Source organism: Equus quagga, unplaced genomic scaffold (assembly GCF_021613505.1).
Source record: "Equus quagga isolate Etosha38 unplaced genomic scaffold, UCLA_HA_Equagga_1.0 72560_RagTag, whole genome shotgun sequence".
Taxonomy (NCBI): domain Eukaryota; kingdom Metazoa; phylum Chordata; class Mammalia; order Perissodactyla; family Equidae; genus Equus; species Equus quagga.
Window position 1 is genome coordinate 395,459 of NW_025802468.1, and position 25,820 is coordinate 421,278.

The following is a 25,820-nucleotide window of genomic DNA, read 5'->3' on the forward strand; positions in this document are numbered from 1 at the left end:
GTCTTTATAAAGACAGTGAAAAATAACCTTCATACAAAAGCTTGTTATTTATATACTGTTTGTTCTCTGCTATATTACTTCTACAATAATAATATCTGTACTTTTTCCATATTTGTATACAAAGCCTTCTGTGTTCTTATCTTACGGCTGCATAGCATTCCACGATAAGGATATTTTAAAATTATATATCTGAGATCTCTGTAGTTTTATTTTGCTTTATTTTTTCTTCTTTTAACTCTTATAGCTTCTGTTATTTTTAGAAAAAGATGATCTTTTGCAAATGGATGTGTGATAGTCTTTTTCTAGATGCTGGAATGCATTCACTTGTTTCTCTTATAGTAGTTTGTTTTCAGGTATAGCATTATAGGTTTTATTTTTTTTAAGTTTTTCTTCATTTACTCAACCTTCTGAATGGGCACTATGAGCCTTGTAGACATTTATCTAGATTCTGCATAATGTTAGACATATGAAGACCTATAAAATAATGATCAAACTCATAGACACAATGAGTCAGGTACACATATAATTGTATGTTTAGCAGTCCTTCCTATAGTCAAGGCTATAGGTGAAGTATGTAGATTTCCCTGGGAGGTTTTGGAAAAGTAGATTGCTGGAGCCTACCCCAGACCTACTGAATTAGAATCTCTACACGTGGGGTCCAGAAATGTGTATTTGTAAATGATACTTCCAAGTTATGATAGGTAAATGACTAAACGTTAGATTTATTCTCATGATAACAACAAGGAAGCTACTATTATTGAAGCTTCTATGTGTGGGAAATTGTACTAGGTGCTGTGCATATATTACCTATCTAATCTAATCTTAGCCAAAACCCAAGAGTGAACCACATGATATGTCATAGTGGAGATATGAAAGCTTTGGCCCAGGAGGTCGAGCTGGACTCCCAGCCCTGGCTTCTCTGAGGCCACAGTGTACAGTACCGAGATAAGCCATCAACTTGCTTTGCTTAAGAAAAGGATATAGAATTTCTGCAAGAAGCTTCAGACCTCAGCACTTCTCTGAGGTGTCCACACCCTCTTAAACTATGAGAAGCTTCAGGGAGAGACAAGAGCAATGCCCTCTTCCACTAAAATCGTAAGTTATTTTATCTTTCTTAGACTTAATAAAATTGACTCCTTCCAAGAAACCTTTGTTTAGAACCGGGCACACAAGTTACTCTGTACCTGGACATTCTGGTTGCTGACTCTGCAGTAATAACTCTTGAAGAGGCATATATTCAAAAGTGTAAAATTAGTGGTAGAAAATCTGATTTCTGTTTAATTTTCACACTAAGAGGTTCCATTTGTCAGAATACAACTTTCTTTAAGTTTTGGCAAACTAGCAATCATATGAGATTACTTTTGACCATGTAGAAATTTTTTATTTTTATCTATCTGTCTACCTACCTACCTACTTATCCATCCATCCATCCATTTATATCTATCTGTCTATCTATCTGTCTGTCTGTCTATCTATCTATCTATCCGTCCGTCCGTCTGTTCATCCGTCCATCCATCCATCTGTTTATCCATCTATCCATCTGTCTATCTATCCATGTATCTATCTTTCTATCTATCCATCTATCTATGTATCTGTTTATCCATCTATCCATCTATCATCTATCTATCTATCTGCCCATCCATCCATGCATCCTTGCATCCATCCATCCATCCATCCATCTATCTATCTTTCAGTCTGTCTGTCTGTCTATTTTGCTGACAAAAATCAGCCCTGAGCTAACATCAGTTGTGAATCTTCCTCTTTTCGGTTGAGGAAGATTGTCACTGAGCTAATATCTCTGTCAGTCTTCCTCTGTTTTGTATGTGGGTCGCTGCTACAGCATGATTCCTGAAGGATGTAAGTCGAGGCCCAGGAACTGAACATGGGCTGCCACAGCGGGGCATGACAAACCTAACCACCAGGCCACAGGACGATCCCCTCTTTATATATCTTTTAAATTTTTAATTGTAATTTTTATTATTTTTTTCAATTATAATTGTGTAATTTCAGATGTACATTATTGTTTCTCAATTTCTGTATAGACTGCTTCGTGCTTACCACTCGTAGTCTAATTTTTATCCATCACCATACATATGTGCCCTTTTATGATTTTTGGCCACCCCCAACCTCCTTCCTCTCTGATAACCACTAATGCATTCTTTTTATCCATGTCTTTGTTTATCTTCCACATATGAGTGAAATCATATTGCGTTTGTCTTTCTCTTTCTGGCTTCTTTTGCTTAGCAGCTTACCCTCAAGGTCCCTCCATGTTGTTGCAAATGGGACTATTTCGTCTGTTTTTATGGCTTAGTAGAATTGATTATGTATTTATATACACCACATCTTCTTTATCCATTCATCCATAGAAGAGCACTTGGGTTGCTTCTGTGTCTTGGCTATTGTGACTAATGCTGCAGTGAACATAGGGGTATGTAAGTATCTTTGGATTGTTGATTTCAAGTTGTTTGGATAAATACTCAGTAGTGGGATAGATAGATTATATGGTATTTCTATTTTTAATTTTTTGAGAAATCTCTACACTGTTTTCCGTAGTGGCTGCAGCAGTTTGTACTCCCACCAACAGTGTTTGAGGGTTCCCTTTTCTACAGATCCTCTCTAAAATGTGTTATTTTTTTGTTTTGGTAATTGTAGCCATTCTGACAAGTGTAAGGTGATATCTCATTGTGCTTTTGATTTCCATTACACTCATGAGTAGGGAATTGAACATATTTTCATGTGCCTGTTGGCCATCCATGTATCTTGTTTGGAAAAATGTCTCTTCAGATCCTCTGCCCATTTTTTGACCTGGTTGTTTGTTTTTGCATTGTTGAGTTGTATCAGGTCTTTACATATTTTGGAAGTTAACCTATTGTCAGATATGTGATTTGTATTGAATCTGTAGATTGCTTTAGGTAATATGGCCATTTTAACTATGTTTATTGTTCCAATTCATTAGGATAGAATATTTTTCCATTTCTTTATATCTTTGTACTTTCAATTATGCCTTACAGTTTTCAGTGTTTGGGTCTTTCACTTTATGAAATTTCACCTTTGGTTAAATTTATTCCTAGCTATTTTATTTTACTTTTTGCCTTGTATATGGGATTGTAATTTGATTTCTCTTTGTGCTAGTTTGTTATTAGTGTATAGAAATGCGATTGATTTTGTACCCTGCAACTGTGCTGTAGTTGTTGGTTATATCTAATAGTTTTAAGGTGGATTCTTTAGGGTTTTCTATACATAGAATCATGTCATCCACAAATGGTGAGAGTTTCACTCTTTCCTTTGCAATTTGGATTCTTTTTATTGCCTAATTGCTCTGGGCAAAACCTCCAGTACTATGTTGAATAGCAGTGATGAGAGTGGACACCCTTGTCTTGTTCCTATTCTAAGAGGGATGGCTTTCAGATTTCCCCCATTGAGAATGATTTTAGCTGTGGGTTTGTCATATATGGCTTATTATGTTGAGGTACTTGCCTTCTATACCCTTTTTGTGAGAGTGTTTATCATAAATGGATGTTAGATCTTTTCAAATATTTTCTCTGCATCTGTTGAGATGATCATGTGACTTTTATTCCTCATTTTGTCAGTATGGTGTATCACATTGATTGATTGCAGATATTGAACCATTCCTGGGTCCCTGGTATAAATCCCACTTCATCCTGCTGTATGATCCTTTGAATGTATTGCTGTATTCAGTTTGTCAGTATTTTGTTGAGGATTTTTGTATCTATGATTGTCAGTGATATTGGCCTGTCATTTTCCTTCTTTGTGTTGTCCTTGCCTGGTTTTGTTATCAGGGTAATTTTGGCTTCATAGAGTGAATAGGGAATCCTTCCATCTTCTTCAGTTTTTTAGAATAGTTTGAGAAGGGTAGGTACTACATCTTCTTTGAATGTTTGGTAGAATTCTCCAGAGAAGCCCCTTGGTCCTGGACTTTTGTTTTTTGGGGAAGTTTTTGTTTACCCTTTCCATCTGTTTGCTTGTGATTCACATTCTCTGTTTATTCTTGATTCACTTTTGGGAGGTTGTATGAGTGTAAGAATTTATCCTTTTCTTCTGGGTTATCCAATTTGTGGGCATATTGTTTTTCATAGTATTCTCATAATCCTTTGTATTTGTGTGGATCTGTTGTAATTTCTTCTCTTTCATTTCTAATTTTATTTGTTGAGCCTTCTCTCTTTTTGTTGGTGAGTCATGCTGAAGGTTTGTCAGTTTTGTTTATCTTCTTAAAGAATGAGTTATTAGTTTCCTTGATCTTTCCTACTCTTTTTTTAGTCTGCAGTTCATTTATTTCTGCTCCAATTTTTATTGTCTCCCTCCTTTGGCTAACTCTGAGCTTTGTTTGGTCTTCTTTTTCTAATTCTGTTAGATTTAGTTTAAGATCACTTATTTGAGATTTTTCTTGTTTGTTGAGGTTGGTCTGTATTGCTCTTAATTTCTCTCTCAAAACTGCTTTCTGTGCATCCCATAAGAATTGGTATGATGTATTGTAAGTTTTGTTTGTCTCCAGGTATTTTTTAATTTCTCGTTTGATTTCTTCATTGATCCAGTGGTTGTTCAGTAGCATATTGTTTAGTGTCCACATAGTTGTGACTTTTCCACCTTTTTTGTTGTAGTTGATTTTTAATTTCTTAGCATTGTGGTCTGAAAGATGCCTGATATGATTTCAGTCATCTGAAATTTATTAAGACTTGCCTTGTTTCCCAACATCTGGGGTATCTTGGAGAAAGGTCCATGTGCTCTTGAGAAGAATGTGTATTCTGCTGGTTTAGGGTAGAGTACTGTCTGTATATACCTTTTAAGTCCTTCTGATCAAGTGTTTCATTTAAATCCGCTGTATCCTTCCTGACTTTCTGTCTGGATGATCTGTCCATTCATGTAAGAGGGGTGATGAGGTCCCCCACTATTATTGTGTTGCTATTGATTTCTTCTTAGATCTGTCAATATTGTTTTATGTACTTTGATGCTCCTGTGTTAGGTGCATATATATTCATAAGTGTTATGTCTTCTTGGGGGAATATCCCTTTTATCAGTATATACTGCTCATCTTTGTCTCTCATTGTCTTTTTTATCTTGAAGTCTGCTTTGTCTGAAATAAGTATGGCATCACTTGCTTTCTTTTGTTTGCCATTTGCTTGGAGTATCATTTTCTATCCCTTAACACTGAGCCTGTGTTTATCACTGGAGATGAAACTCTGTGTGTTTTCTGGAGGCAACATATTGTTGGATCTCATTTTTTAGTCCACTGAGCTACTCTCTGTCTTTGGTCCCAGATGTCAGTTCATTTACATTTAGAGTGATTATTGATAGATGAGGGCTTAATCATGCCACTTACCTCCTTTTCCAGTTGTTCTATATTTCCTTTGTTTCTCTTCCTTTGTGTTTATGACTGCCATTTAAGTTTGGTGGTTTTCTGTGATAGTTTTCTCAGTTTTCTCTTTATTTTTGAAGTGTGGCTCTGCTCTGATGTTTTTGTTTAGTGATTACCATAAGATTTGCATAAGAGATCTCATAGATGAGATAGTTCATTTTTGTAGACTGTTGTCTTCATTAGCCTAAGCAGGTTCCATCCCATTCCTCTTCCCCTTCTGAGCTATTGTTATCACAAATTGTATTTTGTTTTGTGACTTTGTGACTAAGTTGAAGTGTTTATAGTTACTTTTGGTGCTTTCCTTCCCTTTATCTTTTAAGTTACAGTTATTTGCTACCTTGTTCTGAAAGAGAGCTTCAGTTTTCTTTTTTTGGCTTTCTGTTTATCTCCTTGTTCAAAGCTTTGTGGACCTTTGCCTTTTTTTAATCTGGCATGAGGGCTTCCTTGATCATTTCTTGTAAGTGAGGACTAGTGGCAATGAACTCCCTCAGCTTTCGTTTATCTGGGGAAGCTTTTATTTCTCCATCGTATCTGAAGGATAATTTCGCTGGATACAGTATTCTTGGATGAAAGTTGTTTTTTTTTTTTTTTTTTTTTTAGGAAGATTATCCCTGAGCTAACATGTGTCGTCAATCCTCCTCTTTTTGCTGAGGAAGACTGGCCCTGAGCTAACATCCATGCACATCTTCCTCTGCTTTACTTGTGGGACACTTACCACAGCATGGCTTGATAAGCAGTGCATAGGTCTACACCCAGGATCTAACTGGTGGACCCCTGGACACCAAAGTGGGACGTGTGCACTTAACGACTCTGCCACCAGGATGGCCCCCAAAAGTTTTTATCTTTCTGTATTTTGAATATATCATTCCAGTGTCCCCTTGCCTGTAAGATTTCTTTTGAGACATTGGTGAAAGACCCATAGGGGTTCCTTTGTAGGTTATTTTTTTCTTCCTTGCTGCCTTCAATTTTTTTCTTTGGTGTTGATTTTTGTGTTTTATTAATATATGTCTTGGGGAAGGCTTTTTAGCATTGACCTATTAGGAGTTCTGTTGGTTTCGTGTATTTGTAAGTTTGATTTCTTCCTCAGGTTTGGGAAGTTCTCAGCTATTATTTCTTTGAACAAGCTCTCTGCTCTTTTCTCCCCCTCTTCTCCCTCTGTGATGCCTATAATCCTTATGTTGTTTTTCCCAAGTGAGTTGGATGTTTTTCAAAGAATTCCTTCATTTAAAAAAAAATCTTGGTTCTCTCTCCTCCTCAACTTGACACATTTCTTTATTTTTCTCCTTTAAATCACTAATTCTTTCCCCCCATAATGTCAGCTCTATTTTTTAAGGATTCTGGATTTTTTAATCTCGTTAATTTTGTTCTTCATATCCGGAATTTCTGCTTGGTTTTTTTAATAGTTTTGATCTCTTTGTTCCTTCGTCTGAATAATTTTATTCCTGAGCTCATTGAGCTGTCTTTCCATTGTTTTTGTAAATCATTCAGTTTCTCTATGACAGCTATAGTGAATTCTCTGTCATTTAGATTGTAAATTTATTTGCTTTCAGGGTTGTTTTCTGGAGACTTGACCTTTTCTTTCCGCTCTGAACTATTGGTGTAGTTTCTCATGGTGTTTTAGGAACTAATACTTTTCCAAGCCATTTGTGGCAGTATCAGTCACAGATTCCAGCTTCTACCACTGGGGCAAAATAGGAGCTGTGTTTCTGATCCACCCTGTCTGCTGGAAGTTGTGGGAGTACAAAGGGCACTCCTGCCAGCTGAGAAAAATTTGGTGTGTGCACTGGTATGCCACCAACTCTTCTTGTGGTCGTGCTGGCTGCTGTGCCTGATGGGAGGGAATTCTTTTCTGAGTCTGAGCCTAGGCTACTTGTTGGGACTGCAATAGCATGGTGGGCACTCCTGTTGGCTGGGAAAGCATTCGTGCACTGACTTATGGCTGTCATCACTTCTTCTTGTAGTCATGCCAAGGCGCATATTCACTGGTGAGGCTGTAGTGGTACTATGGGTACTCCTGCCAGCTGAGAAAGTGTTCATGCACGTGTGTAAATCTACCACCACCTCTTCTTATGGTCATGCCCTCCACTGTGCTTGGTGCATAGTTCTTCTTCGCAGGATCTGTGCCTGGGCTACTTGTGGCTGCAGTGGCATGGTGGGCTCTCTTGTTTGTGAGGAAAGCATTTGTGTATAGGGTCATTGCAGCATCCTCATCTTCTTACAGTTGCACTGAGGTGCATTCCCACTTATGGGATCACAGTGGCACTGTGGGTGCTCCTAGCGAGGAAAGCATTCATCTGCATGCATACAACTGCCAAGGAAAGGTCGTGGAGTCCTCACTTATATGCACTACTTCCTGGAGGTACAGTCCATCACTCTCAGTATAGCTCCACCAGTCTCTCAAGTGTCCTCTTGTACTGTGTGCATATTCTTCATTGGTTAATGAATGTCTATTTAGTTCTAGTTCAAAGGGGGAGAGAGAAAGGGAACAGCTTACTCTGCCATGTTGCTAACATCACTCTCTAACCATGTAGAATTCAAATGGAAAATATTAGGTTATAAAAACACATATCAGGAGTGACATCAGCAAACTGGCAGATGCACAAGCTTTAAGTATTTGTTTTCCCACAGAAACAAAAACACAATGAGAAGCCTTCTGAACCAACTTTGTAGTTATTCTTAAAAACACACAAACTTTAGAGGAACCAAACAAATGCACAATCAGGGAAAAGCTATCTTCAAAACAGAGGGAAATTTCATTGCATTTTTACTTGACCTTGTCCCCTCTCCTCCCCAGTGCAGTATTATCTTGGTCTTGAGCAAGTGTTGTGATCTGGATCCCTCCTTGAATGGGATGGATCGCAAAAGACCTTATTTATAAATTATTGTGTACCTCCATTCTAACCTACTTGGTTAGAATAAGTAGGTTAGAAGAGAGTTAGTCCCCCAGTGGTAGCAGCTGAAATCTGTGACTGATACTGCCACAAATGCCCTGGCAAAGTATTAGTTCCTAATACCTGCTTGGGTGTTACCTAAAAATCTGATGCCAGGGGCTCATTTTGCATAACTTGCACTACACATGGAAAAGCATCAGGCACTGCTCTAAAAGTTACAAGCCAGACTATAAACATAGAGATGCCTGGGGCAAGAGATTATGAGGAGTCCTGCAATAGATCATTAAAGGCCCTGAAGAAAAGTTGAGGTGAGATGCTGGGAAATTAGCACCCAAAGCAGCCATATTTTATGGAGAAATTCAGAGAGCATTGGGTATGCAGAAGCAAACACATGCTCAGAAAAGTACTCAGAAGACTTTAAGCTCTTACCATGGACTGATCTCTACACTTGAAGCAGGTATAGGTGAATGGTGAAGGAGTGCCTAAGAACAAAGTCAGTCTGCAAAGATAGAGAGGTAGTCTTTTGTTTGTTTCAGCTCTGGCATTCAAGGAAGTCAGGACCAACATTAGCTGAACATTAGGTAAAAGAACAGAGACTTCATTGATCACTCATACTAAGGAATAATCTTTGCAAAAATAGTTTGTAAAAGTCTCAAACCAAATGGACTATTGTAGCCTTCCAAAATTAAAAAAGGAAAAGCAAGCCCTGGACAAGAGAGAAAACTTGATTTCCAGTTACCACATTGTAGTAGTTAAATGTTTGATTTTCAACAGAAAAATCACAAGGCATGCAAAAAAACAGTGAAATAAATGAGCAAGATAAAAGTGACAGAAACCATCCATGAGGGATCCCCGATACCAAACATATAATCCTAAGACTTTAAAACAGGTGTCTGAAATATGCTCAAAAAGCGTAAGGAAAAATGTGAAGAAAGAAATAAATTAAATCTAGATGAGGATGTGTCAACAAAATGAGAATAATGACAAAGAGAAAATATAAAACAACCAAACAGAAATCTTCTACACAAATAATGAGCAATCTGTAAAGGAAATTGAGAAAACAGTTTCATTTACAATATCATCAAAAGACTAAGATACTTAGGAATAAGTTTAACCCAGAAGAAAAAAACGCTTGTACAAAACTACAAAACTACAAATCATGGTTGAGATAATTAAAGAAGACAAAAATTAGAGAAGGTTATCCTTTGTTCATGGATATGAAGATTTAATATTATTAAGAAGATTATAGAGTCCATAGCAATCTCTAGATTTAGTAATTGATGACATTAAGCAACTTTTCCTATGCTTATTGGCTAATTCTATATATTCTTTGGAGGAATGTCAATTTAGTGTCAAAACCCCAAGAGTTGTTTTTTTCTTCAGAAATAGAAAAACCTATCCTCAAATTCATAGGGAATTTGCAAATAGCCCAAACATTTTGAAAAAGAAGGACAAATATGGAAGAACTCATGCTTCCTGATTTCAAAACTTAACTACAAAGCTGCTGTAGTCAAAACTGTGTGCTACTGATGGAATGGCAAACATATGGACAAATGGAATAGAATAGACAGCTCATTTATGTACATTTACATATTTGGACAATTGATTTTCCACAAAGGTGCCGAAACCATTCAGTAGGGGAAAGGACAGTCTGTTCAGCCGTTCACCATTGTTCCAAAATGGTGTTGGGAAAATTGAATATCCACATACTAAAGAATGAGTTGGACCCTTAACTTACATCATATAAAAAAGGTAACGCAAATCATCAAGACCTAAACGTAAGAGCTAAGAGTATAAAACTTTTTGGAGAAAACATAGAGCAAAATCTTCAGGGCATTGGATTTGCCAGTATCTTTTTGGATATGACCTAAGAAAGCACAGGTGACAAAATAAAAAGTAGATATTTTGGACTTAAGATAAAGTGTTGTGCATTAAATGATACTAAGAGTGAAAAGGCCACCCACAAAATGGGGGAAAATATTTTCAATTCACATTTTTTTTTAGGGATTAAATCCCACGCAGAATATATAAAGAATTCTTAAACCCAACAACCAAAAGGCAAACAGCCCAATTATAAGAGGGTAAAACTTAAATTGATGTTTCTCCAAAGAATATATAGAACTAGCCATATGAAATAACCATATGAAAAGTTGCTCAACATCACCAATTATTAAGGAAATGCAAATCCAACCTCAGTGATAACATTTCACACATGATAAGGTGGCTATAATTAAAAAAACGGAAGAATAACAAGTCTTGGTGAGGACATAGAGAAATGGAACAGTCATACATTGCTGTTGAATGTGAAATGGTGCAGCCGTTTTGGAAAGCAGTTTGACAGTGCTTGAGAAAGTTAAACATAGTTTTAGTATATGATTCAGCAATTCCACTGCTACATATATCTCTAAAAGAATTGAAAGCAGGTATTTACACAAATGCCTATACATGAGTATGCATAGCGGCATTATTTCCAATAGCAAAAAGATAGAAACAACTTATGGTTTATACATACAATGGACTATTATTCAGCCATAAAAGAAAATGAACTAGTTGTACATGTGACATGATTGAATCTCAGAAACATTATGCTAAATGAAAGGAGCCAGATGCAAATTATATGATTTTTGTATAACTTTGTTTATATGAAATATTCAAAATAAGTAAATCCATAGAGAAAGAAGATGATTGGTGATTGCTTAAAAATAGGGGAACCGTGAATGGGACTATCTGCTCAGAGAGTTACAAGTTTTATTATGTGATGACAAAAATATTTTGGCACTAGATACGAGTGTAGTTGTACAACATTGTGATTGCACTAAATCCTGTAGAATAGTTCAGTGTAAAACGGTTAAGTGTGTATTATGTCAATTTCAACTCAATTTGAAAAAAAATAAGCATAGTATGGGAGTTTTTTCAACTTCTTTGTGGTATATCTGTGACGATCTTGGGGAGATATTGTGTGTTAGCAGTTTTTTCTTACTAACATTACCTGTTTTCTTTAGGAAACATAAAGGTTTTAAAAGGTGGTAAAAATGGTACTCCAATTATTTCCATTTTAGTAACAATCTACAATGATCACTTAATTGCTAATTTAAATCACTAAATTTTTGAGGTGCAAGTAGTGAAAAAACATGCCTTTTAGATCTAATGAGAATGGAGAATAGAGTGGGCCAACTCTCCAGTAACAAAGTCGTGAGACCTAGAAGTGAGGTGAAATAATTACTTTAAAAAGAAGAGACGCATTGCATCTCTGTTCAAATAGCTTGTTTCTTTCTCTTACAGAGCCTGGGTCAGCTTACTGATGATTTCAAGAATTACTGCTCTGTTACTGACTCTCTGCAAAATTTCCCTCACAATCCAGGCTTGCTTGTAGATTCTTGTTTGCCTCAACAAGTCTGCAATACTGGATCTCAGACTGATGCCATTGCAGAGGTATGCTTGCTTACGGAATAGGAAATGAGAGAAAAAAGGGCTTCTTCTGTGTTGCCATTGTTAATTTTATTTAATTTTCCATTTTCAGAAATATTTTGTCTTCTCTGAAGTTAAATTGGAAGATAAAATATTGTTTTTGATGCTCACTTGTGAAGGTTCAGTGGTATAGAATACAATCGTATTGCTAACTACATTCACTCTCATGATTTGGATTTTTTAAAATGGCAGACTCCCTTTCAGAGTTTAATTTAAATGTTTTTTCAACAGACAGAATTTCTAAAACACAGATTGGCAAGCTTTTTCTGTAAAGGACAGTAAATATTTTAGGCTTTGCAGTGATACAGTGTCTGTCAAATATTCAACTCTGCTGCGTTGTACAAAAGCAGCTATAGATACTAGATAAACACATTGGTGTGGGTATGTTCCTATAAAATTTTACTTAAAAAATTGTTGACAGTTTGGATTTTGTCCCTGCACATAGTCGGCTTAGTACTGGCTTAGAACTGTCATTTCTAAAGGCTTTGTAGCAGTGTCACTCTTGGCTTTTACTTTTATACTGTTTTTTATTCTTCTCAAAGAATGTCAGGAAATTGACCTGAATTAAATTAAATTTTGTTTGAGACTTGGAAGAATTTCAAAATGTCTTTTTGATAATTTGTGAATCCTTGAGTTAGCCAAGGAATGAGAATCACCATTTAAAACAGCATTGTGAAGTTTAAAAGTACTTTTGTAATGTTACTAAGTAAAATTTGTTGTTAATTTGTTACCAAATGTAAAGCCACTAGATTACTTCTTTTTCTTAGGGTGCATTCAATAAAAATGAAGTGTTAATGGATGCAGGAGACAAAAAATAAAGTGGAAGTAAAGAAAAAGATTGAAATAAAAGTCATGGACTTAAATCTTTAGCTAATATATTGAAATTTAGAAAATATTACCTCTTTGGGGACTATGATATAGTAAATAATGACTTAAATTTTCAGGAAGAGCTGAATTTCAGTTTTTCCTCATTATTCTTATACATTTGGTTTAGATAATATGGTCATTATCTGTAACACATAGAGAAGAATCCATAACTCAAAAGTGTCCAGCAGTTTTCCTAAAGATTTTGGAGTGAGTGAGAAAAGGAAAAAAATTTGACTCACTGGTCTCCTTTAACTAGTCATTGCTTCTTTTCGCAAGTTTAGGTTTAGAATGTGGATATTCTTATCTAGTTTGAGGAGAAATAGATAAGATTAAAGGCTTTGTAATGGTTTAGGTAGAATGTCCTAAAAATATGTGTGATAAGGCTTGTTATGCAGTTGTAATAACTCCAGCAGTAAATGATCCTTATTCAGCCTCTGCAGTGTATTGGGGCTGGCGTCTTCCTGGTAATCTCATTTTAAGTAGTTGCCATTCCTGTTAAGTAGTGTGATGAGGAAACTGAGTTGCCAAATTACCTAAGGTCTTATAGCTGGGAGAGGCAGGTCTGGGTTTAAATCAACATCTCTGATTTTTAAACTTGTTTATTCTCTATTACATCATATTGCGGTATAGTACTATATCAAAAAGCTATGCCTTAGTTAATTAGTTACCTCTTGCTATGTAACAAAATTTCCGCCCAAACCTAGCAGATTAAAACAACACACACTTATTATCTCACGGTTTCTGTGGGCCAGGAATCTGGGCAGGGATCTTCTGCTTTATGGTTTCAAAACTGGTCGAGGTATCAGCTAAGGATTCAGTGTCATCTGATCTGAAGACAACTGAGGGAAAGGTCCACTTTTAATCTCATATGAGATTCAGTTCATCGCAGGCTGTTGGACTGAAGGTCTCTGTTCCTTGCCACATGGCCCTCTTCAGCTTGCTTCATCAAAATGTGCCAGCTAAGAAAGTAATAGAGAAAGTCAGCTAACATTAGTGAAGTCGCAGCCTACTCTAATCACAGAAATGACTTCACATAACCTTTGCTCTATTCTGTTGCATCTAAGCAAGTCACTAGGTCTAACTCACTTTCGAGGTGGGGGATTATGTATGGGCTGAATAACAGAAGCTAGAGATCATTTGGGTCATTTTAGAAGTCTGCTTACCTTAATGTTTTGAGTCAGTTTTGTGGATAGGTGTTATGTATATATGACATGATTTTCAAGAACAGGGATTTGTAACCAGAGCTGTATAAGCAATACTAGCATAAGGTTGGAATTTGGAAGATTGGGTACATGATGTAGTACTATATAGAAACAGAGACAGGAACGTTTTTGATATTTTTTGCTGTAGGTTTCTTTGTGTTTGACTGAAATGTCCTTTGCTAGTCTGAAACAAGAGTGAAAAAACAAATCCTGGAGGTTGGTAGATGGCTTTTGGTAGAAATTTAAGAAGTAAAGTGTACTAATCTCAGTGAAGAGTAGCCTCAGTAGCCTCTGGTAAAGAGGTTGATGAGAGCACAAGTAGATCATTTCTGCATGAATTTTCTGAAGGTGTGAAACTTCAGCCTAAATATGTTTATGCTGAGCAAAGTTTGTGGACAGGGGCCACAGATGGAACTGTTTAAATGTATAACATTGTGGTTCATTTCATTAGAGAATTTTTAGTCCACCATAAGGCACATTTTCATCTTACCATTCACTTATCCTCAGGGCAATGTACATATAGAGAATTTCACTATTGAAGTATATCAAAATGTGTGAAAATCAATTAATCACTAATCATCCAAGTAGGATATTTTCAAATATTCCTTGACATGAAGTTATTAAAAAGTAAAAGAGTTAGTTGTCATAATATATGACCTAGTAAAGTCACATCTACAGATAGAAGAACTTATTGAAAACTCATTTGAGTGACATTTCCAGGAATAAAGGTGTATGTGATTTGGAAGGAGTCCTATTCCCCATATGCATATGACTAGTCTTTCTTCTTCAGATCTTGTTAATTCTTATAGAACATCATTATTCTGTATTCACTGAGAAACTGGACAATTACGAATAGTGCTTATAATGGGATTAAATTTTATACTTTGTATCAACTTTTAATGTTATTTCATTTTATTTAACTTCAATTACTGTTTTATGGGTCAACAAAATAGATGAATATATTTCCACAGGGGAAAACAACATCTAGCTATTTAGGTAAAGCAGAGGCTTTATTCCCAAACCCTTCTGTTCAGAGGTTGCAGCAGAGTGTTATTTGCTACATTTTCTTATAGAGTGTTTAAAAATTGAAATTGAAGGAAAAATTAAAAGTATATTTTAAGTTTTTGATGAGACCTTAACTTACTATTTTGAAAATATATTTTTAATATATTTTCATTATTTTGTTTCTTCTATTCCTGAAAGTTTGCCTTTGATGATAAAACAAATGTTGTAGGCCAAATCAGTCTTCATTGGCAATGTGAGGAAGCCAGAAAGAGGTAAGAGGCTTGTTTTTTAAATTTTGCTTGCTGCTTGCTTACTTTCCCCATGAAGAGAGATTTAGCAGTTCAATACTTGACTACCCACAATTATATCAGAATGTAATGTCTGATGTAATACGACATCGTGGATTTTCATTTATACTTAGCTTCTTAATACATATGACAAAATGTCAAGTGCATTTAAAATGTGAAATTCAAAAAATTGGTAGGAGTTGTAAAGACTTGATTCAGTAAGAATAGTCTTTTCAGTTTTCCTTATCCCTTTGCCTCGTGCAGAACTCCATATTTCCCTCCCTATCTGTGTCCTTCCAATTCCTGTAGACTGAGCAACAGTCCTGCATGCCACCTTAAGGTAAACTGTGTTTTCTTTTATATATGTGGCTCAGTAGCTTACTGGAAAAAGTCACACATCTATGCCTATCTTCCTCCACTTTATATATGGGACACCTGCCACACCATGGCTTTTGCCAAGCGGTGCCATGTCTGCACCCGGGATATGAACCAGCGAACCCTGGGCAGCCAAGAAGCAGAACGTGGGAGGTTAACTGCTGCACCACCAGGCTGGCTCCACACATCTTTGTTTAAAAGACATTTTAAGTACTGGTTAGCAGGTGATAGCAGTAGATATTGTTTTGTTTTGTTAGAATTTAAGTGCAGTCATTTATAGTAATTTACATTCTCAATAATGTGTCTTCTGAAATTCTAGACTTACTTATATTTATGCATTTTTATTTATCTTTCCTGGTTTTAAGTATGGAATATGGGCAAAACTGAGTCACATTTTTGTGTCATATTTTAACTGCTTAGGGCCTTTTGTTTTCAATATTATCACACTCCTTTGGCTTTTGTGTCCCCTTTTCAAGGTCTTTATCTCTTGTTATCCTTTGGTAAACATAAAACAAAATTACTTTAAAATACAGTCATGCATCACTTCATGACAGGGGTACTGTCTGAGACATGCATTGTTAGGTGACTTTATTGTTGTGTGAACATCATAGAGTGAATTTATGGTGTTTGCTTACCTAGATGGTATACCCTGCAACACACTTAGGCTGTATGGTGCTAATCTTATCAGACCACTGTTGTTCGTGTGGTCTCTCATTGATTGAAATGTTGTGATGTGGTGCAAAACTTTATGGCCTTAAAAGTATGAAGCATATTTTTAAAAAAAGTTCCTTTGATCACAAATGAAATATTATCTTGGAGGGAAAACAGCAGAATGCCAAGTAGGGTAAAGAGTATAGTTTTTGGCTAAATAATTGGGCACAGTCAATGTGTATAATTTACATGTATCTGAAAATCCACTTTCTTGGCTTCTTGGAAAATATAAAAATAACAGTGAAATCAGATCGCATCTCTGCTAAGGGCAAGCATTAACTGACATGAGTTGTCTCTTTGCTAGGTGGTTTTATATCCAATTCTTCCTTGCTTATTATTATATTAGTGTTGGACTTCCAATTTCCACATGAAATGCTGCAAAATTCATTTTGCCATGTTAACTTTTTACAGTGGTCACATTCTTTATCATACATTTCTTCTCTTTAGCTTGCTGGTGTTTGTGAGGGGACTTTGTCTCGTGAATATTCCTCTGGGCATTCTTCTGTGTTTCTACTGAAAATGCACAGTGTAGGCTGGAATTTGCTGTACTATATTAAACTTAGAAATTAGATCGTTCTGCTGTTTAGCAAATAATTGTTAAATGTTTTGCTGTAAAGGTTACTGTAGTAAGTGACTTCTTGTTTTCTACAGAATTTATTGGTATGGTGAGAAACATTTAAGGTTATACTGAGTAAACTTTTAAATGTTTAGATAAGTATTTAGGAATATTATTCATGAAAGAATATTGCACTTCATCCTGTATTTTTTTTCCTAAGGTATATTTTATTTTTTAGGACAGTTTTATCTTCACAGCAAAACTGAATAAAAAGTATGTAGAATTCCCATATACAGGCATATGTCACTTAACGATGGGGATATGTTCTAAGAAATGTGACATTAGGTGATTGCCTGATTGTGTTCACATCATGGAGTGTACTTACACGAATCTGCATGATATAGCCTATTACACACCTAAGGTGTATGGTATTAATCTTATGGGACCACTGTTGTATATGTGATTCATTGTTTACCAAAATGTTATGCAGCTCATGACTGTACTACCTACATACACAGCCTCCCCAACTCTAAACATCTCCCACCACAGTGTAACATTTGTTACAATTGATGAATCTACATTGACACATCATAATCACCCAGAGTCCATGGTTTCTTTACATTAGGTTCACTTTTGGTATTGTACATTCTGTGGTTTTGAACAAATGTGTAAAGGCATGTATCTAATGTACTATCATACAGAGTAGTTTCACTACCCTAAAAATTGTCTGTGTGCTGCCTATTAATTCCTTCTTCACCACCAACTATGGCAGACACTGAGCATTTTACTGTCTCCCTAGTTTTGTGTTTTCCAGAATGTCATATAGTTGGAGTCATGCAGTATATAGCCTTTTCACATTGGCTTCTTTCACTTAATAATATGAATGCTGAAAGCTAAGCCACCAGTATTTTAAATACCAGCAGGGTCACCCATGGTTGACAGATTTCAGTGGAGCTTCCAGACTAAGATAAAATAGAAAGAAGAACCTGGCCACCCACCTCCCCCAAAAATGACCATAAAAACCATAAAAACCCTGTGAATATCAGTGGAGCATTCTTTTACATAGTGCTGAAAGGCTGTATGGCACAAAAAGCCCAGGCAGCATTCTACTGTGCAGTAAGGTCACCAGGAGTTGGAATCGACTTGACAGCACTAACGACAAAAACAATCTGTAATAAGGTTTTTGTGTGGGCATAAGTTTCATCTCTTTTAAGTAAATACCAAGGAGTGCAATTTCTGGATCACATGGTGAGAGTTTGTTCTGTAAGAAACTGCCAACTGTCTTCTAAACTGGTTGTACGATAGTACATTTCCACCAGCAATGAATGAGAATTCCTATTGCTCCACAGACTCACCAGCATTTGTTGTTGTCATAGTTCTTGGTTTTGGCTGTTCTGATAGGTGCACAGTGATACTTCTTTGCTGTTTTAATTTGCATTTCTCTGATGACGTATGATGTATGTCTTCTTTGGTGAGGTGTCCCTTTAGGTCTTTGGCCCTTTTAATTGATTTGTTTGCTTGCTTATTGTTCAGTTTTGATAGCTCTTTGTATGTTTATGGTAACAGTCCTTTATCAAACTTATCTTTTGCAAATATTTTCTCCCACTCTGTGGCTTGTCTTCTCATTTTCTTGATAGTGTCTTTCACAAAGCAGAGACTTTTAATTTTAGTGAAGTGGAACTTGTCCATTATTTCTTTAATGGATCATGTCTTTAGTTCTGTATCTAAAAGGTTATCCCATACTCAAGATCACGTAAGTTTTCTCCTATATTAATTAACTTCTAGGATATGCTATCTCCCATGTTAATTTATAGTTTTCCTTTCACATTTAGATCTGTGATCCATTTTGAGTTAATTTTTGTGAAGGGTGTAAGTTCTGTGTCTGGGTTCTTTTTTTTCCTGCTGTGGATACTCCATTTTCCAGCACCATCGTTGATAAGGCCCTCTTTTCCCCGTTGTATTTCCTTGGTTTGTCAAAGATCAATTTATCATATTTATATGGGTCTATTTGTACGCTCTCTGTTCTCTTTCATTGATCTATTTTTTATCTGTTATTTTGGCTAATACCACCCGTCGTGATCACTTACTTTACAGTCAGTCGTCCAGCCTTGTTCTTCTCCTTCAATACTTTGTTGGCTATTTTGAGTTTGCCGCTCCATGTAAACTTTACACACAGTTTTTGAGATTCTGAGAAAATAAGTTGCTGGGATATTGACTGGGATTGTTTTGAATCTATAGATCAAAGTGGGAAGAACTATTGTCTTGACGATATTGTCTTCCTATACAAGAACGTGGAATATCTCTCCATTTATTTAGCTCTTCTTTGTTTCTGTTCATCAGAGTTTTGTAGGTTTTTTTTAGTATAGAACTTGTGCATATTTTATTAGATTTACACCCAAGTGTTTCTCTTTTTGGGTGCTAATGTAAATGGTATTTTGTTTTTAATTTAAATTACACTTGTTCACTGCTGTGTTTAGGAAAGCAGTTGACTTTTGTATATTAACCATATGTATCACGCAACCTTGCTATAATTGCTTATTAGTTTTAGGAGATATTTTTTTCAGTTCTTTTGGGTTTTCTACATAGATGATCATATGCTCATGACTGTTGCATGCCACTGTTCACCTTTTATTCTTTTTATTGTCGTATTGCTTCAGCTAGGACTTCCACTAAGATGTTGAAAAGGAGTGGTGAGAGGGAACATCAATGCCTTGAACTTGATCTCAGTGGGAAAGCTTGGAGTTTCTCACCATTAACAATGATGTTTGCAGATGTTCTTTATCAAATTGAGGGAGTTTTCTTTTATTCCTACTTTAGTGAAAGTTTGTATCCTAAATGAGTATTGGATTTTGTAAATTTTTTTTTTCTGGAGCTATTGATATGGTTACATAATCTTCCTTTTTTGTTCTGTTGATGTGATGAGTTACATTAATTGATTTTTGAATGTTGAACCAGACTTACCTACCTGGGATAAATCCCAGTTGGTTGTTACATAATTCTTTTTATGCCTTATTAGATTTAATTTGCTAATACTTGATTGAAGATTTTTACATCTGTATACTGAAGATGATTTTTTAAGTCTGTGGATTTTTCTGTCTCTCTCTCTTGCAGAGTCTCAAATATCCAGCAGAAGCTGGCCTACCTTGATGATGAGTCCTTGCCAGGCATGGCTGAAGTCAATAGGGACAGGCTGCAGTTCATCAAGGAGAAGGAAGCCCTGCTTCAGGAGATGCAGCTCATTATTCAGCAGAGAAAGCCAGCAGAAGATGTGGCCTGGCTGGAGGAAGAGCAGAGGCACATGCAGGAGGAGATCCAGATAGTGTGGTCCATGTCAGAGCGGGGTGTCAGAGAAAGGTAGGCTGGCTTCTAGAGTTTTAAGAGCAGGCAAGACTCAGTTTCCAATGAAGAACCAACTCAGAAAGCTAAATCAGAGAGCTTGCACATGGCTTGAGAATGGTTTTGATTATTACACAGGGCAGCTACCACCTGTGTGTTTCCTTGCCAAGTAGAGAGAAGGCAGAGGGTGGGGGGAGCATGTACTTTCCCTTCTGGAGAATGTGCCAGCTCTGCCCTGGGCTCCTGAGGATCCTGGTCCTGTCAGAAGTGGGAGATGATGGAGAAAGGGATGCAACAAGGGAAGACAGGGTAACCCGCCCTCGGATCCCATCCCTTTCTGGTATAGGTGCTGGATGCATTCTCCTGGGTATGTGGGACAGCACCCTGGACAGTTGTGGGGTCGTCAGCATGAGGATGAGAAGACGGGCTGGTACTGCTCTCTTGCTACAGAGAGGTGTCATGCCTGACATCTTTGGCTTTGCTGCAATCTACCTCTTACTTTGGTCTCAGACTTTGATTTCCACTCAAGAATTCCTGCTCTTTTTTTTTATTGAGGTCATAACAGTTATAACATTTTGAAATTTCAGTTGTACATTATTCTTTGTCAGTCACCACATATATGTGCCCATGCCCTATGCCCACACCCCCAGCCCCCTTCCCCTCTGGTAACCATACATCTGTTTTCTTTGTCCTTGTATTAGTTTATCTTCCTCATCAGTGAAATCATATAGTGTTTGTCGTTCTCTGTCTGGCTTATTACGCTAACATAATACCCTCAGGGTACATCAGTGTTGTTGCAAATGGCATGATTTTGTCTTTTTTATAAGTCTGCTCTTTTTTTGCAGCAGGAAGCCAGCAGCCTTTCATGTGTCTGTTTCTGATTACAGTAGCTTTGTAGTATGCTTTGAAGTCAGGGATTGTGATGCCTCTGGCTTTGTTCTTCTTCTCAGGATTGCTTTAGCAATTTGGGGTCTTTTGTTGCCCCATATGAATTTTAGGATTCTTTGTTCAATTTCTGTAAAGAATGTCCTTGGGATTCTGGTTGGGATAGTGTTGAATCTGTAGATTGCTTTAGGTAGTATGGACATTTTAACTATGTTTATTCTTCCAGTCCCTGTGCGTGGAATGTCTGTCCATCTCTTTATGTTGTCATCGATTTCTTTCAAGAAAGTCTTGTAGCTTTCGTTGTATAGATCTTTCACTTCCTTGGTTAAATTTATCCCAACGTATTTTATTCTTTTTGTTGCGATTGTGAATGGGATTGAGTTCTTGAGATCTTTTTCTGTTAGTTCATTGTTAGCGTATAAAAATGCTACTGATTTATGTACGTTGATTTTATACCCTGCAACTTTGCTGTAGCTGTTGATTGTTTCTAATAGTTTTCCTATGGATTCTTTGGGGTTTTCTATGTATAAGATCATGTCGTCTGCAAACAGCAAGAGTCTTACTTCTTCGATGCCTATTTGGATTCCTTTTATTTCTTTTTCCTGCCAAATTGCCCTGGCCAACACCTCCAGTCCTATGTTGAATAGGAGTGGTGAAAGTGGGCACCCTTGTCTTGTTCCTGTTCTCAGAGGGATGGGTTTCACTTTTTGTCTGTTGAGTATGATGTTGGCTGTGGGTTTGTCATATATGGCCTTTATTATGTTGAGGTACTTTCCTTCTATACCTATTTTATTGAGGGTTTTTATCATAAATGGATGTTGGATCTTGTCGAATGCTTTCTCTGCATCTATTGAGATGATCATGTGGTTTTTGTTTCTCATTTTGTTAATGTAGTGAATCACGTCGATTGACTTGCAGATGTTGAACCATCCCTGTGTCCCTGGTATAAATCCCACTTGATCATGGTGTATAATCTTTTTGATGTTTTGCTGTATTCAGTTTGCCAAAATTTTGTTGATGATTTTTGCATCTATGTTCATCAGTGATATTGGCCTGTAGTTTTCCTTCTCTGTGTTGTCCTTGTCAGGTTTGGGGATCAGGGTGATGTTGGCTTCATAGAATGTGTTAGGGGGTGCACCATCTTCCTCAATTTTCTGGAACAGTTTGAGAAGGATAGGTATTAAATCTTCTTTGAATGTTTGGTAGAACTCTCCAGAGAAACCATCTGGTCCTGGACTCTTATTTTTGGGGAGGTTTTTGATTACTGTTTCTATTTCTTTACTTGTGATTGGTCTATTTAGATTCTCGATTTCTTCCTGATTCAGTTTGGGGAGGTTGTAAGAGTCTAGGAATTTATCCATTTCTTCTAGGTTGTTCAATTTGTTGGCGTATAGTTTTTCATAGTATTCTCTCATGATCCTTTGTATTTCTTCGGTATCTGTTGTGATTTCTCATCTCTCATTTCTAATTTTATTTATTTGAGACTGCTCTCTTTTTTTCTTAGTGAGTCTGGCTAAGGATTTATCGATTTTGTTAATTCTTTTGAAGAACCAACTCTTTGTTGGTTTCTTTGTTTTGATCCTTTCTACTTTTTTTTTTTGTTTCAATATCGTTTATTTGTGCTCTAATTTTTATTATTTTCCTCCTTCTACTGTCTTTGGGCTTTGTTTGTTCTTCTTTTTCTAATTCTGTTAGGTGTTGTTTGAGATTGCTTCTCTGAGATTTTTGTTGTTTATCCAGGTGAGCCTATATTGCAATGAAGTTCCCTCTTATGACTGCCTTTGCTGCATCCCAAATGAGTTGGTATGGTGTGTTTTCATTTTCATTTGTCTCCAGATAATATTTGATTTCTTCAGTAATCCATTATTTGTTCAGTAGCATGTTGTTTAGTCTCCACATTTTTGCCCCTTTCCCAGCTTTATTCTTGTAGTTGATTTCTAGTTTCATAGGATTATGATCCAAAAAGATGCTCGATATTATTTCAACCCTCTTGAATTTATTGATGCTTGCTTTCTTTCCCAAGATATGGTCTAACTTTGAGAATGATCCATGCACACTTGAGAAGAATGTGTAACCTGCTGTTCTAGGATGACGTGTTCTATATATATCTATTAAGTCCATCTGGGCTAATTTTTCATTTAATTCTATTATTTCCTTGTTGATTTTCTGTCTGGATGTTCTGTCCACTGGTGTTAATGGTGTGTTGAGGTGCACTACTATTATTGTATTGTTATTGATGTCTTCTTTTAGCTCTGTTAAGAGTTGCTTTACAAATTTTGGTGCTCCTGTGTTGGGTGCGTATATACTTATAAGTGTTATGTCTTCTTTGTGGAGAGTCCCTTTTATCATTATATACTGCCCCCCTTTGTCTTTCTTTATCTGTTTTGCTTTGAAGTCTACTTTGTCTGATATAAGTATGGCAACACCTGCTTTCTTTTGTTCATTGTTAGCTTGGAGTATTGTCTTCCATCCCTTCACTCTGAGTCTGTGTTTGTCTTTGGGGCTGAGGTGTGTTTCCTGGAGGCAGCATATTGTTGGATCTTGTTCTTTGATCCATCCTGCCACTCTGTGTCTTTTGATTGGAGAGTTCAAACCATTTACATTTAGAGTGATTATTGAAACGTGGGGGCCTACTGCTGCCATTTTATCACTTGTTTTCTGGTTCTTTTGCATTTCCTTTGTTTCTCATCCCGTGATTTTTGGATTCCTAATTCAGGTAGGTAAATTTCTGTATTGGCTTTCTTCTTATTTGTAATTTGTCTCTCTATTCTTGTTATTTGTTTAGTGGTTACCAGGTAGTTTGTACAGCACATCTCATAGATGAGATAGTCCTTTTTCTGACGGCCTCTTATTTCCTTAAATTAAAACATTCCATCCCTTTTCTCTTCCACTTCTAGGTTGTTATTGTCAGATTTTTTTCCCACTGCCTTTTAGTGTTGTGAGTTTGTGGTTAAAATGACAAGGTTATATTTATTCTTGGTGTTTCTGTTCCATTGATCTTTAATGTTTTATTTAACTTTTGCTAACCTGTTCTGATGGAGAGCTGCTACTTCCTGTTACTGTCCTTCTGCTTATCTCCTTTGTTCTGGATTTTGTAACCGCTTTCCTTTTTTTGATTTTTCAGGTATGAGGTTCTTCCTGAGCATTTCTTGAAGAGGAGGTCTTGTGGCAGTGAACTCCCTTAACTTTTGTTTATCTGGGAAAGTTTTTATTTCTCCATCATATTTGAAGGGTATTTTCGCTGGGTAGAGTATTCTTGGCTGCAGGTTTTTGTCCTTCAGAGTTTTGAATATTTCATTCCAGTCTCTTCTAGCCTGTAAGGTATCCCCTGCAAAATCTGCTGATAGCCTTATGGGGGTTCCTTTGTAGCTTAATTTCTTCTGCCTGGCTGCCCTTAGTATTTTCTCTTTGTCGTTGACTTTTGTGAGCTTCACTACTATATGCCTTGGGGTTGGTCTTCTTACATTGATAAAGTTTGGAGATGTATTGGCTTCTGTCACATGAAGTTCCATCTCTGTTCCCAAGTTTGGAAAGTTCTCAGCCATTATTTCTTGGAACATGCCTTCTGCCCCCTTCTCCTTCTCTTCTCCCTCTGGTATACCTGTAATCCTCATGTTGCATTTCCTAATTGAGTCGGATAATTCTCGGAGAGTTTCTTCATTTCTTTTTAGTCTTACTTCTCTCTCCTCCTCTATCTGAAGCATTTCTATATTCCCATCTTCCAAATTGCTAATTCTGTCCTCCATATTATCGACCCTACTGTTCAGAGAGTCCAGATCTTTCTTAATTTCCTCCATTGTGTTCTTCATCTCCAATATTTCTAATTGGTTCTTCTTTATAGTATCAAGCTGTGACATAGCTCCTGAACTCGTTGAGTTGTCTATCTGAATTCTCGTTTAACTCATTGCTAGTTTTTTAATAATGGCTGTTTTGAAATCATCGTCATTTAGGTTATAGATTTCATCATCTTTGGGATTGTTTTCTGGGTACTTATCATTTTCCTTCTTTTCTGGAGATTTGATATATCTTTTCATACTGCTTGATGGTGCGGATTTGCGCCTCCACATAGAGATAGAGTTTAGTTACTGCTTCCACTTGTTGCAACTGGTGTGTGTAGGGGGCAGCTGTTTAGACTGCACTGACCAGGAACCCTGACAGCTGTTACTGACTGGACCTGGGCCCCTCCTTGTAGTCACAGTGGTTCTGTGGGGTCCCTTGTCAATTGTGGGGGCATTTGTAAGGGGGCCTCAGGCTGCTGGTGCCTCCTGTTGCAGCCCACCTAGACTTGCTCCTTCCTTGGGGTCTGCAGTGGTGTTATGGGCTTTCCCAGCAGCCAGGAGCAGGATCACCTATAATCACAGCTCTGTCACTGTCAGAGCCCACAAGATCTCACTTGTCCACATAGGTCTCAGCAGAGCTATGGGTATATTTGCAGTCTGTGGTTAGCTCACCGACCTGTGCTACTCTTGCCCTAGGGCCTTCCAGCCTTGTGATTGCCGCTCGGGGCCTCTCCACTAGTGACATGCAGAGGCTTTCGCTGAGGCTGCTGTGGGAACCTGGAGATCCCCCCTGGGCCATGGAGCCATTCTGCTGGAGCTCCACCTGGCCCCAGATCACTCCCATGGAATCTCTGGGTGCCCCTTGCCCCATCTGGGACACGGCCAGAGTCCGTGGGCCTGGCAGCAGCTGGCGGGCTGCTGCCTTGCAGGGAATTCTGCTCTTTGGGAGCTTCCTGGTGTTCTGAATGCTGAGCAGGGCCTCTCTGCCAATGGCGAGCAGAGGCTTTCCTTGCTGGCAGTGCGGGACCCTGGAGTTTCCCCCTGGGCTGCGGAGCCAGGCGCTGGAGCTCCACCCAGCCCCCAA

At 37.3% G+C, this 25,820-nt stretch overlaps 1 pseudogene; it reads left to right on the forward strand.

Moving 5' to 3' along the window:
- Nucleotides 1-25,820, forward strand: part of LOC124234179 (protein WWC3-like) — a 109,616-nt pseudogene that overhangs the window by 52,080 nt on the left and 31,716 nt on the right.